This window comes from Scylla paramamosain, unplaced genomic scaffold, assembly GCF_035594125.1.
Source record: "Scylla paramamosain isolate STU-SP2022 unplaced genomic scaffold, ASM3559412v1 Contig130, whole genome shotgun sequence".
In the NCBI taxonomy this organism is placed as follows: domain Eukaryota; kingdom Metazoa; phylum Arthropoda; class Malacostraca; order Decapoda; family Portunidae; genus Scylla; species Scylla paramamosain.
The window spans coordinates 12,501-27,500 of NW_026973795.1; the positions used below are offsets into that span (position 1 = coordinate 12,501).

At 42.2% G+C, this 15,000-nt stretch overlaps 1 non-coding gene across 1 annotated transcript; it reads right to left on the minus strand.

Moving 5' to 3' along the window:
* Nucleotides 1-120: 120 nt before the first annotated feature.
* Nucleotides 121-239, minus strand: LOC135099461 (5S ribosomal RNA). The gene has a single exon (XR_010267986.1). It is a non-coding gene; the product is annotated as a 5S ribosomal RNA (ribosomal RNA).
* Nucleotides 240-15,000: the final 14,761 nt, after the last annotated feature.

The following is a 15,000-nucleotide window of genomic DNA, read 5'->3' on the forward strand; positions in this document are numbered from 1 at the left end:
TCAATGGAAGCATTTTATTATTTGTTTTTCTTTTCTGCTTGCCTTATTGCATTGTTTTATCATCAAGGGAGGGAAAAAAATGCAAAATGATGAATAAATAAGGAAATAAAAATGTTGGAATGCCAACAACATCTGGTGTTCCCAGGCGGTCACCCATCCAAGTACTAACCGGACCCAACGTTGCTTAACTTCGCTGATCAGACGAGAAGCGGTGTATTCAACGTGGTGTGGTCGTTGGCTCTGATGAGCTTGACTTATCGACTATTTGAAGATGATGTTCTCCTGCTTAGTTATGAAAGCAACGCTTTTCATAGTATAGTTATAATTCTATATATACGAGTATATATATATATATATATATATATATATATATATATATATATATATATATATATATATATATATATATATATATATATATATATATATATACATAAACCATACTGGAAGAGCAAGGAGTTAGTGTTAATAAATATATTTGTTTTTTCTTCCAACTAGAAGAGGGGAAACTGGTTATGCTACCAAATGGAAGATAGTTTCTGAAAATTAGAATATGAATTCAGTTGAAACATTACTTGATACTGAATGAATCTTGCGCATGCCTACAAGAAAAGAGTCAGGGGAGAAGGTATATTATCTCGGCATGCCTTAGCGCGCCGGAAAATCTTGCAACCCCTCCACCTTTATATTGAGTTTTATTCACATTTGTGCTTGTGTATGTGAATTTAGTCATAAATGTGCAGTTGCAGGGTCAACACTGAAACAGAAAACCTATGCATATGACCCGATAATGTTAAATTAAGTGAGAAAAACAGGGAAAATAGTAATTTACTACACGCACGACCGCTCTGGCTCAATATATACCGCGCGACGTCACGGCAATGGGGCCCCCGGCCGTCGGCATGACGTTCCGGTAGCGGTACCCCCCGAGGTAGTTAAGGAGCGGCCAGTACTGATGATGGGGACGGTAACCACACCATTCAGTGGAAGCCACTTCACCCCCCACACAGAGGTAGTTGGGTGCGGCAAGGGCTGGGCAGGAAGGTAGTCAAGAGATGGTGGGGCGGGGCCCTGGAAGCATCCATGCAGGAATCCCCATTCACCCCCCGCCACCAGCGACTTACCGCGTGCAGGCAGATGGTATTAGATTTGACCCCTCGTTGCGGTGAGGGAGCCTTTTCGAGCCTCTGTCATTGCACATCCTACCATCACGTCAATCATTATCACAAACCATCCTCTCCCTCCCCATGCATATAACACCACGACATTTTTTATATTATATTTATATATATATATATATATATATATATATATATATATATATATATATATATATATATATATATATATATATATATATATATATATATATATATATATATATATATATATATATATATATATATGTATATGTGTGTATATGTGTATATGTATATATGTGTATATATGTATGTATATGTATATATGTATATATGTATGTATGTGTGTGTATGTGTATATATGTATATATATATATATATTTATATATATATATTTTTTTTTTTTTTTTTTTTTTTTTTTTTTTTTTTTTTTTTTTTTAGCAGGGTGGCCTTTTTGCAGGACGAGTCACAGGACACAAGAAAAAAGGACCAACACCGCTTTTTTCACCCACCACATTACATCATACAATAAATATCCCGGCCATCACCAAATCACTCTACTACTATCCGTGGTTCGGAACCCACGTAAAACTGTAGGTCCCTCCGCTATACGGATGCAATTCTTCCTCTGTCCTTCTTTGAACCAATAAAAAGCACAAAAAAACCCTTTTTACTCTGACTGTCCTTCACTCCTCTTTCACAACCTGATAATGCAGGCTCTGGATAGTCTGGCCCCTAACTTGTGCGTGGTTTGGCCCGGGGATTTGGGTGCGTGGGCGGCGTCCGTGGCTGTGGCTGTGTTGGGCTTGGCTTGCTCGGTTGGTGGAGGACTCTCCTGCTTTCCCCGATAAAGCCCTTGTCTTCCTGGCCATCTTAGAATGAATATAACACGTTAAAAAAAAAAAATAAATAAATAAATAAAAAACATAAAAAAAAGATGTCCCTCCTAATTCAAATTGCGCCTGGGTCAAGCCCCAGTGACTATTTCTCCTACTACAATTCCCTTCTTATCACCCCCCTATTCTTCCCACTATCCCCACTTCTCCCTCCCCATCTTTTCTCTCTTTGTTATGTTATGTTATTTTGAGGCACATTCGTGAGCTTCCTGTTAGACCGTTCTTACGTCGTACTAGCAGCTCTCATCACCATGACTGGCCGCGGCAAGGGAGGCAAGGGTCTTGGAAAGGGAGGCGCCAAGCGTCACCGTAAGGTTCTGCGTGATAACATCCAGGGAATCACCAAGCCTGCTATCCGTCGTCTAGCTCGCCGAGGTGGCGTCAAGCGCATCTCTGGTCTCATCTACGAGGAGACTCGTGGGGTGCTCAAGGTGTTCCTTGAGAACGTTATCAGGGATGCTGTCACCTATACCGAGCACGCCAAGCGTAAGACCGTTACTGCCATGGACGTTGTCTACGCCCTCAAGCGTCAGGGCCGTACCCTGTACGGATTTGGTGGTTAAATCGCTCCATTATTGAGATGGTGCCAGCTATTCAGCTTGCATTATCATCATTGAATAACATCATCTCCCGGACCTTTTTAAGGTCCACAAACATGAAAAGAAAGAAGGACCATAGACTACTATTATTACTACTACTTTCTCATAACCATGTTCACTATCACTATCTGAGCTAAGAAAAGAAACCATTATTAATTATAACCATCTTTCTCACTTCATCAGGTCTTCTCCAAGTATTATTATTATTATCATTATTATTATTATTATTATTATTATTATTATTATCATTATTATTATTATTATTATTATTATTATTATTATTATTATTATTATTATTATTATTATTATTATTATCATTGACTTATTTCAATGATCACGCCCCTCATCGTTCTCAGTTTCTCATAAAACAAAATATACATTGAGATGAAAAAGACGCTCAACATATCACAATAGGCAACACATCTAATCAACTCTCCACTGTGACACACAGCAGGTACATTAGTAGAAATATAGTATACACTACTTGCTTATTATTGATATACCAGTATAGTCTACACAACTCTCTAGATGTTTGAACGTGTGGCTCCGAAGAGGAGCCGGATTGATGGTGATATTGGCTGAAGGGGAGGGAGGCCCTTTATTTACTTCTTCTCAGTCTTCTTGGGAAGGAGCACGGCCTGAATGTTGGGCAGCACGCCACCCTGTGCAATGGTGACTCCGGAGAGGAGCTTGTTAAGTTCCTCGTCGTTGCGGATGGCCAGCTGCAGGTGACGTGGGATGATGCGAGTCTTCTTGTTGTCACGGGCGGCATTGCCGGCAAGCTCAAGGACTTCAGCAGCCAGGTACTCCATAACTGCCGCAAGGTACACGGGGGCACCAGCACCCACGCGCTCGGCGTAGTTGCCTTTCCTTAGAAGGCGATGAATCCTGCCGACCGGGAACTGGAGTCCAGCACGACTGGAACGGGACTTTGACTTTCCCTTCACCTTTCCTCCCTTGCCGCGTCCAGACATGATAATGGATGTTGTGGTAGTAGTAGTAGTAGTAGTAGTTGTTGTTGTTGGTGATAAATGAGGAGCGCGAGTACTCTAACCTCGTCGGTAGCTCTGCGAGCAAGTAGTGAATTTTGGGAAAAACGGCTATATATACGCGAGATCAGATCGGCCCAGAGCGCGTCTGGACCAATCAGGACGCTCGCTGAGGTGGCGACTCCTGATCCTGAGTAGGCACGCTAATATATATACCACTTTTCAACTGACAGGATTTACTCGACTCTGCTCCTTAGTGCCCAGGGTTTTACCCCATCTCGCCGCCCATTTACTCGCAGTGCCAAGGATTTAGTCCCCAGTGCCCAGGTTTTACTCCCTACCCCACCCGTAAAAGTGAGTGCCTCAGTGATACACGTGTTCTCAATGCTTCAGTGATACACGTATTCTCAGTGCTACCCCAGTGTCCTGTGTCAACAGTACCTGACCTTTCCTGATGGCTTAGGATTTTCCCCTAGCTCCTTTAAGGCCCAGCCATGGGGCGAGTTAAAATTAAACACCTACGCCCAAAGGAGCTCGGCACCAGAAGCCGACTCCTCCAACTTCTGGCGCCTACTGTGAGAGTGACACGACTCATTCCCTCCGCTGACGCAGTAATAGTCCTTACTGCTTCAGATAAGGACACTGACGCAATTTTTCAAGATGACCTGCTCCATAAACTCTCACAGGACAACTTTACAGCTATCCTACCGCCAGAACTTAAAGCGAAAAGAACAGTAATCTGCTTCAGACTGGATGACCTGGTGTACCAACATGACACTGAGGAAATGCGAGCGGAAGTGGAACGTGTCCAGACCTGGGCAAAGATCCAGGAAGTATTCAAGTTCCACAGATCGAACACTGTCAAGTTCACTTTCCGCTCCAGTCAGATGGCAAGAAGGGCTCGAGAGGAAGGTCTCCTCCTTTTTTCGATCTCGCTTCCTCCCCACCAGATAAAGGAGGAAACCTACACACCTCTACTTACATGCAACACCTGTTATGCTATTGAGGACCACTCAACTAGGCAATGCCCCCGACCTCAAGGATTCAGAGTGTGCTCTGAGTGCTCCAGCAACGAGCACTCCTTCCGAGACTGCCACGCAATAGAGAAACGCTGCCTTCACTGTGGCCAGGCACACAGTTGTATGGCCATGCGCTGCCCTGCCCGGAAAAATGCACTAAAAGAGAAGGAGGAACGCATGCGTAAGGAGGCGATGAGGAAGGCCTCCACTTCCTATGCCCAAGCCGCTGCTTCTACTCCCCAGGAAGTGCCAGCTTTCAACCTTACTGGCCTCGTGTGCGTCATGCACGCGCACATGGTCAACTGCGCAACACCTGGTTCTTTCCAAACCACCCTCTCTGCCAGCCTGGCAATGAATAACCTACCAGACATCAAGTTGCCTCCCAACCCACCCTCGCATGCCATCATTAAAGCCATCACGGGAAAGATGCAACCAATCCAGGACCCTCTGGCATCCCCCATCCCCATTGAACCCAGGAATGACTTCCCAGCATCTTCCTCCTCTGACTACGAAGACACGGACCCGGAGAACGACGAAGTCGACGTAGAACACGACTCGGAAGACCACAGCTCTGTCCCCCAACACCCTAGGAAGACCTCCTCTCCATCTCGCTCCCTGAGTTTGAGTAGGCAAACATCCCAAGACCCCCAAATCGAACGAGTTCAGCAGGCAAGTCCCCCACCTAACCGGCGCCCCAGATCCTCCCGTCAGAGGAAGCAGATACGCTCTAGGACAGGACGATGACTCGACTAAGGGTAATCCAACATAATGTTCTAGCCTGGAATGGACGTAAGTACGACTTAAGCAACACATACAGACAGTTTGATCCTGACATTGTTTTAATCAACAGTCACGGTCTAACACATGACAAAAGACTTAAAATACCAGGATACAGGATAATACAACGCAACACTACCAACGAACTACACGACGGTGTAGCAATAGCGATTCGAACTAGACTGCAATACTCAAGACTAGAGGATGACTACTTATCTGAGACTCTTTCCATTGATATAGAGACAGAGGTCGGACCCTTGACTGTCGCCACTTCCTATCTTCCCCCCCGTCGGCCCTTCCTTCCCCACCCTGACTTTCTTAGACTTTTTCGTAGAAACTCCCCTGTGTTATTTGCCGGAGACTTAAACGCTAGACACCCTACTCTAGGAAACACTTCCACTAATACAGTAGGCCGTGACCTCGCAGACTATCTTCGTCGACAGACTGCTAGACACATTGGACCTTTTTTTCCTACCTACTTCGGCCCCAATGCCCCTTCCTCCCCTGACATCATCCTAACCAACCCCTCCAATTCTTTTGCACACTATGTTTCCCCAGGACCTCTGACCTCAAGTGATCACCTCCCTATGGTGATTGATATCTGCTCTTCCCCTATACTTATCGCCACAACCCCAACTTTCTCCTTCCACTCCGCTGACTGGGACAGCTTTAAAGAAGATGACCAACTTGCCATGACGAACCTGCCAAACATTTCCCATGCGGGACTAGAAGACATTGACGATGCTCTGGACCTTTGGATGCGGACAATTAGGACAGTAGCTGACAGACACATACCTAAGACGGTATATAGGACGATTCCATGCCCTAGACCCTCCAGGACAACACAAATGACCAGAATACAATTCCAGGCATTACTTGACCAGGCAACCAGGACTGGATGGACATACGACAATTTCAGAAGGTACAGACAGCTTAGACAGACACTAACTGATTCTAGACGGGATGAGGCCGCAAATTGCTGGGGCCATACCCTAGCAAGACTGGCCTCTTCCCATAATGATCCTAAGAAATTTTGGACAGACGTAAAAAGACTCTCTGGTCGTGCCACTGGACCTGACTCAGCCTTCCTGACTGACGGGAACGGACACCGACACTACTCAGCCATAGACAAAGAAAAACTACTGACTGCAATATGGGAGCCTGTCTTCCAGGACGATGACAATGACTTTGAGGACAACAACACTGTGTTGGATTACCTTAGACAGCACGTAGACAGGACCTTCCCGTACGACACAGCAGACCCTGTGAGACTGTCTGGTGCCTCAGCACTTGATTGTCTCATTTCCTCTGAGGAGATCCGGAACGCCATCAAGACGAGTAAAGCAACCTGCCCCGGCAGGAGCTCGATCAATAAGCTCATTTTGAACCATCTTCCAGACCGGGCTGTGGGAAGGCTGTGTGACATCTTTAATTCTGCCCTCTCTGCCGGCTACTTCCCTGACGGCTTCAAGGAAGCTGAGATGAGGATGGTGGCGAAATCTGGGAAGGATCCTTCCCGCCCAGAAAACTACCGCCCCATCTCACTTCTGGAGACCCCGGGGAAGCTGCTGGAGAGAATAATCACCAAGCGCCTGCGCGACCACCTGGAGGGAGATGGTGTTTTCAGTCCCGGGCAATATGGATTCCGGAGGGGAGTGGGGACGACCCATGCCATTGCGGTTGTCACAGAGACCTTGGCGGTCCAGGAGGCATCTGGTAGCAGATGCAACCTTGTCCTTCGGGATGTAAGCAAGGCTTTCGATAAGGTTTGGCATCCTGGACTCAAGTTCAAGATATTAAACCTAGGGCTCCCCGGTCCTATAGAACGTTTGCTTTGCGACTTCCTGGAGGACAGGACTGCCAGGATCAGAATTGGCAACCGCACAGGGCCACCGTTCCCTCTCTCAGCTGGGGTCCCACAAGGGAGTGTCCTCTCCCCCACACTCTACGCCATCTATACCCGGGACTGTCCGAGTTCCAATGCTGGAATAAACGTCCAGTATGCAGACGACATCACCCAGCTCATCTTTCATCCAGGGAGGTCGTCCAGGATGCTCAATTCCAGGACAGGAAGGGAGATCGCCAGAGTCAACAGGTACGAGGAAGAGTGGCGAATCCGGACAAACTTGAACAAGTTCGCGGTCATCCCCCTGGCCACCCACAACCCAACACCTCTGCTAGTGGAAGGAGACCTGGTCGACTTCCAACCACGTGGGAGGCTGCTGGGGCTTCAGCTCTCAGGACGGGGCTACACCTCCCATGTATCAAGCCGAATCCAACAGGCAAGGAGGGCCCTGGGAGCTTTGTACCGCTTCAGGGACCTAAACCGCGACCTTAAGCTCCACCTTATCAAGACTCTGGTGATCCCGGTTCTCACATATCCCCCTGTCCCCACGCACGCCTTCAGCAAATACGCCATCAGCAGGCTCCAGCGAGTGCAGAACGCAGCCCTACGATTTGCTCTGGACGTTCGCTGGGACGACTTCCAAACAGCGGAAGCCATGCACGAGGAGGCCTCCATCCCAGCCCTCAACGTCAGGCTCCACGCCCTGGCGTACAGAGTCTGGCAAAGACTGGAGGAAATGGGCTGGGAACAGTTCTCTGCCCTACAGGAACTACACAGAGAGGCCCCCAACCACCAACATGCATGGTTTCCACGGAGCCTGTTGACACTCGAGATGGACCCCAGCCCTGCACCCCGGTACCGATAGATGAGTTAAACCAAACCCATAACTTCCCTTATGTACATCCTTGTGTTTTCCTTTTTTATTTACTCATTTATTTATATAAAATCTATAAATTATGACACTTTAATTATTGCACTCTCAATGTTTATTGTACATCCTTGTGTTTTCCTTTTTTATTTACTCATTTATTTATATAAAATCTATAAATTATGACACTTTAATTATTGCACTCTCAATGTTTATTGTTCCTCAACAAGCTGCTCCTGTTTCTTGTATTACAAAACCTTCGTTATCATGTTACGTTATTTGTATTACAAAACTTTCGTTATCATGTTACGTTATGTGTTTCTGTATTATTTGTTACAAATATTTACTATGTCTTGCCCTTCACTAGGTAATATCTAATATACAATGTTGTGCAATGTATCATATATGTGTATTTCTTGTATTACATAATTTTTGCTTTCATGTCACGTTATATTACTTATTTTTTAATATTTACGTACATATAATATGTTTTTGCTCTCCACCTTGATATATATAACTACAATGTTATGCAAAATAGTTATGTTTTTGCTCTCCACCTTGATATATATAACTACAATGTTATGCAAAATAGTTTATATATCATGTGTATTATCATGTATGTACTATACATAATGTATCCTTCATCACTTGGGAAAAAAAAAAAAAAAAAAAAAAAAAAAAAAAAAAAAAGCTTCCCGGACCGCCCGGACACTTTCTACCTCCAACTGTATTTCATTTATTTCACACACTTTTTCCCGTCCTCTCACCTACCCCCACCCCCGCTCCTTTATAACATCCACTTCCTCAATAAAGATAAAAAAAAAAGAAAACGCACACTCGTTCTCACAGCAGTACGGCGACACTATGCCTCCCAAAGCATCAGGAAAGGCTGCCAAGAAAGCTGGCAAGGCACAGAAGGCCATTGCCAAGGGCGACAAGAAGAAGAAGCGCAGGAGGAAGGAGAGCTACTCCATCTACATCTACAAGGTGCTCAAGCAAGTCCACCCAGACACTGGCGTGTCCTCCAAGGCCATGTCAATCATGAACTCGTTCGTGAATGACATTTTCGAGCGCATCGCTGCCGAGGCATCCCGCCTGGCACACTATAACAAGCGCTCCACCATCACCAGCCGGGAAATCCAGACCGCTGTCCGTCTTCTTCTGCCTGGTGAACTGGCAAAACACGCTGTTTCTGAAGGCACCAAGGCTGTTACCAAGTATACCTCCTCCAAGTAAACAGGCGGCCAGTATACTGCTGCCAGTATAAAATAATACCCGGCTCCATTGGAGCCACACTTGAAAAGGAAAAAAGATACGATATAGACAAATGCATTATTATTATAATTATTGTTATTATTATTAATATTATTATTATTATTATTTTTATTATTATTATTATTATTATTATTATTATTATTATTATTATTATTATCATTATTAATAATATTAATATTGTTGTTTTTATTATGATTATTATTATAATAATTATTGTATCATTATTATTATTATTATTATTATTATTATTATTATTATTATTATTATTATGCTTATTATTATCGTGATTATTATTCTGTGGAGATAAAGAAAAGATAAAAAAAAAATAGAGATAAAGAAAGATAAAAATTCTCCCAAGTGAAAGAGATATGGCCATGGAAGAGGGAATAATAATAATAATATAAAAAAAAAAAAAGGGGGGAAGGATATTGAGTTGAAAGTCGATACCTGATACTGAAAGATGGAAAATAAATATTTTCTTCCACAAAACCAAACAGATTGTCTATGAAAATTCTTTAATGAAAGAGATGTTTGGCCCTAAAAAGGGCCTAGATATTGCTGTTATGAAGATCATTCGTGGATGACTTCTTAGGCACGCTCGCCACGGATGCGACGAGCCAGTTGGATGTCCTTTGGCATGATAGTCACGCGCTTGGCATGGATGGCGCACAGGTTGGTATCCTCAAACAGACCCACGAGGTAAGCCTCGGAAGCTTCCTGGAGAGCCATGACAGCAGAGGACTGGAAGCGGAGGTCAGTCTTGAAATCCTGAGCAATTTCACGCACCAGGCGCTGGAAAGGCAGTTTCCTGATAAGCAGCTCAGTGCTCTTCTGATAACGGCGGATCTCACGGAGAGCAACGGTTCCAGGCCTGTAACGGTGGGGTTTCTTGACACCTCCAGTGGCTGGAGCAGACTTGCGAGCTGCCTTTGTAGCAAGCTGCTTGCGGGGCGCCTTGCCACCAGTGGACTTGCGAGCCGTTTGCTTGGTACGTGCCATAGTTGTGGTAACAACAACTCACAACGAACACTCAGCTGAGTCTGCCCGCGCTTCCCACAAAATCCCTTTATATATGAATCGGGTGGGCCCGACGACTCCAACCCTGCCTTGTGATTGGTCAGAAACGTCCAGTGAGGCTCATCGCCCACGCAGTCACCGCATGAAAGATGTGATCATTATTGTTAGTCTAATTCATTTTGTTCTTATTCTTATTCTTATTCTTATTCTTTCTTCCCTCATTCATAACAAATCTTGGAAAATATACAGCAGAACTGACATGTCATTTAAAATTCTAAGACAATTAGCAAGAAAGTTGTGATATTCTTATTTTTTTCATTCTTTTTATTCTATTTTTTTCTTATTCTTGTCATAATTAATATTGTTATCTTTATTATTTTCATTTTTTTTTATTATTCTTCCTTATCTTATTCTTATTTATCCTACTTTTAGAGAGATGAGGCTTGTGCGGTCACCCATCCAAGTTCTGCCCGGACCCCCTGCTTAACCTTGCTGATCCCGCCGTCAGCTGATTGGTCAAGAGCGGAGAACAAGGTGTTGGGAGGGCTTATTTCTCTTATTCTTATTCTTTCCTGTATTGTTGTTGCATTGTTGTGCTGAAAATGTTGGAAAATATGCACTAAAATTAACCCTTCATTCATAATTCTACGACAATTAGCAAGAGAGATATATTATTACTTTTTTCCCTTATTTTTGTTCTTTTTATTCTTAATCTTCTTTTTTTTATTATAGTTGTTATTGTTATTTTATTATTTTCGTTTTTCGTTCATTCTCCTCATTCTTATTGCTATTTTTTTCTATTCTCAGAGAGATGAGGCTTTTGTGGTCACCCATCCAAGTTCTTCCCGGACCCCCTGCTTAACTGCGCTGATCCCGCCGTTAGCTAATTGGCCAAGACCGGAGAACTAGGTGTTGGGAGGCCTTCTTTCTATTATTCTTATTCTTTCTTCCCCCATTCATATCGTTGTATTGGAAATGTTGGAAAATATACAAAAGAATTCACCCTTCTATGACAATTAGGAAGAAAGACATGGGATGCTTTCTTTCTTTTTTTTTATATTCCTTTATTGTAATTTTTCTTATTCTTGTTATAATAATTCTTACTGTTATCTTTATTACTTAAAATTTTCGTTCATTCTCCCTATTCTTATTCTTATTTTTTTTATTTATTTATTTTTTTTCAGACAGATGAGGCTTGTGTAGTCACCCATCCAAGTATTGCCCGAAACCCCTGCGTAATCTCGACGATTTCATTTGACAATACCTATTTACTTATTTATTTATTATTATATTTATTAAAAAAAAAAAAGAAGAAAAGAAGATGAAGAATAAGGTATGTAATCGAAATACTCTCTCTATACTGTAGCAATAGTTTAGCTGGATGTACTTGTATTGTGTCAAAAATACTTGCAATATCTGCAATTGTAACCTGCAGTGTCGGCATAATGCATAATTAAGCAATGAAAAGAAAAATTAATAAAAGAATAAATGAAAAAAAGAAAGAAAAAAAGATACAATTAACAATTAAATATATTAGCTACCCCTCTACGTTTCTTTATCACTGCAGAAAAATGGAAACATTTTAACGTAGACTTGTCAAAATTCAACTGAAATTAAGGGTTAAATAAGGATTGTCACCCCTTCCCCAGAGGATATTCATTGTCTTTTAATATATATATATATATATATATATATATATATATATATATATATATATATATATATATATATATATATATATATATATATATATATATATATATATATATATATATATATATATTCTTTTTATTTAAAGTCTTATTTAGAGAGAGAGAGAGAGAGAGAGAGAGGTAACGTCCTTGAGGATAGCAGCTCGTCTACGCTCCGCTCAGTGATCAGCGTTAGAATGTAATTCCTCATTTCTTTAAAAAAAAAAAAAAAAAAAAAAAAACAGAAACTTTATTTAGGGGGCTTGCTGGAAACAAACTACAATGGAGGAAAGAACAATATGTCTGCTATATGACCCACCCAGTTAAATTTTCAAGAAGCAAACGCAAGTTGGAAAATACGAGGAAGATAAATTTTCATTTATATACGTTTTATGGTAATTTCTGCCACGCCTTCCTCTATTCATCAAACGTCACTGACACTTATTCCCTTTATTTTTTACTTTACAGAATCTTTTGTAGGGCAAGACTCTAGAGGATATGTGCTTTCATAAATTCTATAATGCTTTGCTTATCATAGAGACATAAAAAAAAAAAATAATAATAATAAAAATAAATAAATTAATTAATTTAAAAAATCAAAATAAATAGATATATAAATTAATTAATCAATCAAATAAATTTCTATGCTTCACCTTTATAGCATTCGTATGAATGTCAAAACAAAACAAAAAATATAAATATAAATAATAATATGAAAAAAAAAAATTACTAAATATATGAAAAATAGCATTACTACTACTACTACTACTACTACTACTACTGCTACTACTACTACTATTTTTTTTTTTTTTTTTATGTAGGAAGGACACTGGCCAAGGGCAACAAAAATGTAATAAAAAAAATGCCCACTGAAATGCCAGTCCCATACAGGGGTCAAAGCAGTGGTCAAAAAATGATGAATAAGTGTCTTGAAACCTCCCTCTTGAAGGAATTCAAGTCATAGGAAGGTGGAAATACGGAAGCAGGCAGGGAGTTCCAGAGTTTACCAGAGAAAGGGATGAATGATTGAGAATACTAGTTAACTCTTGCGTTAGAGAAGTGGACAGAATAGAGGTGAGAGAAAGAAGAAAGTCTTGTGCAGCGAGGCCACGGAAGGAGGGGAGGCATGCAGTTAGCAAGATCAGAAGAGCAGTTAGCATGAAAATAGCGGTAGAAGACAGCTAGATATGCAACATTGCGGCGGTGAGAGAGAAGCTGAAGACAGTCAGTTAGAGGAGAGGAGTTGATGAGACGAAAAGCTTTTGATTCCACCCTGTCTAGAAAAGCAGTATGAGTGGAACCCCCCTCAGACATGTGAAGCATACTCCATACATGGACGGATAAGGCCCTTGTACAGAGTTAGCAGCTGGGGGGGTGAGAAAAACTGGCGGAGACGTCTCAGAACACCTAACTTCATAAAAGCTGTTTTAGCTAGAGATGAGATGTGAAGTTTCCAGTTCAGATTATAAGTAAAGGACAGACCGAGGATGTTCAATGTAGAAGAGGGGGACAGTTGAGTGTCATTGAAGAAGAGGGGATAGTTGTCTGGAAGGTTGTGTCGAGTTGATAGATGGAGGAATTGATTTTTTGAGGCATTGAACAATATCAAGTTTGTTCTGCCCCAATGAGAAATTTTAGAAAGATCAGAAGTCAGGCGTTCTGTGGCTTCCCTGCGTGATATGTTTACCTCCTGAAGGGTTGGACGTCTATGAAAAGACGTGGAAAAGTGCAGGGTGGTATCTTCAGCGTAGGAGTGGATAGGACAAGAAGTTTGGTTTAGAAGATCATTAATGAATAATAAGAAGAGAGTGGGTGACAGGACAGAACCCTGAGGAACACCACTGTTAATTGATTTAGGAGAAGAACAGTGACCGTCTACCACAGCAGCAATAGAACGGTCAAAAAGGAAACTTGAGATGAAGTAAACAGAGAGAAGGATAGAAACCGTAGGAGGGTAGTTTGGAAATCAAAGCTTTGTGCCAGACTCTATCAAAAGCTTTTGATAATTATGTCCAAGGCAACAGCAAAAGTTTCACCAAAATCTCTAAAAGAGGATGACCAAGACTCAGTAAGGAAAGCCAGAAGATCACCAGTAGAGCGGCCTTGACGGAACCCATACTGGCGATCAGATAGAAGGTTGTGGAGTGATAGATGTTTAAGAATCTTCCTGTTGAAGATAGATTCAAAAACTTTAGATAGGCAGGAAATTAAAGCAATAGGATGGTAGTTTGAGGGATTAGAACGGTCACCCTTTTTAGGAACAGGTTGAATGTAAGTAAACTTCCAGCAAGAAGGAAAGGTAGTGTTGACAGACAGAGCTGAAAGAATTTGAATAGGCAAGGTGCAAGCATGGAGGCATTGTTTCGGAGAACAATAGGAGGGACCCCATCCGGTCCATAAGCCTTCCGAGGGTTTAGGCCAGCGAGGGCATGGAAAACATCATTGCGAAGAATTTTAATAGGTGGCATGAAGTTGTCAGAGGGTGGAGGAGAGGGAGGAACAAGCCCAGAATCGTCCAATGTAGAATTTTTAGCAAAGGTTTGAGCAAAGATTTCAGCTTTAGAAATAGATGCGATAGCAGTGGTGCCATCTGGTTGAAATAGAGTAGGGAAAGAAGAAGCAGCAAAGTTATTGGAGATACTTTTTGGCTAGATGCCAGAAATCACGAAGGGAGTTAGAGAGAGAGAGAGAGAGAGAGAGAGAGAGAGAGAGAGAGAGAGAGAGAGAGAGAGAGAGAGAGAGAGAGAGAGAATGTGTGTGTGTGTATATGTGTCGGTTGGGTTGTGAAGGATGGGAAAAACCAGCAAGCCTCGGCTCCACTGACTGATCGATACTTGAATGTAATTCAAGTAAGGCGAAGTTAGGTTAGATTAGGTCAGGTCAG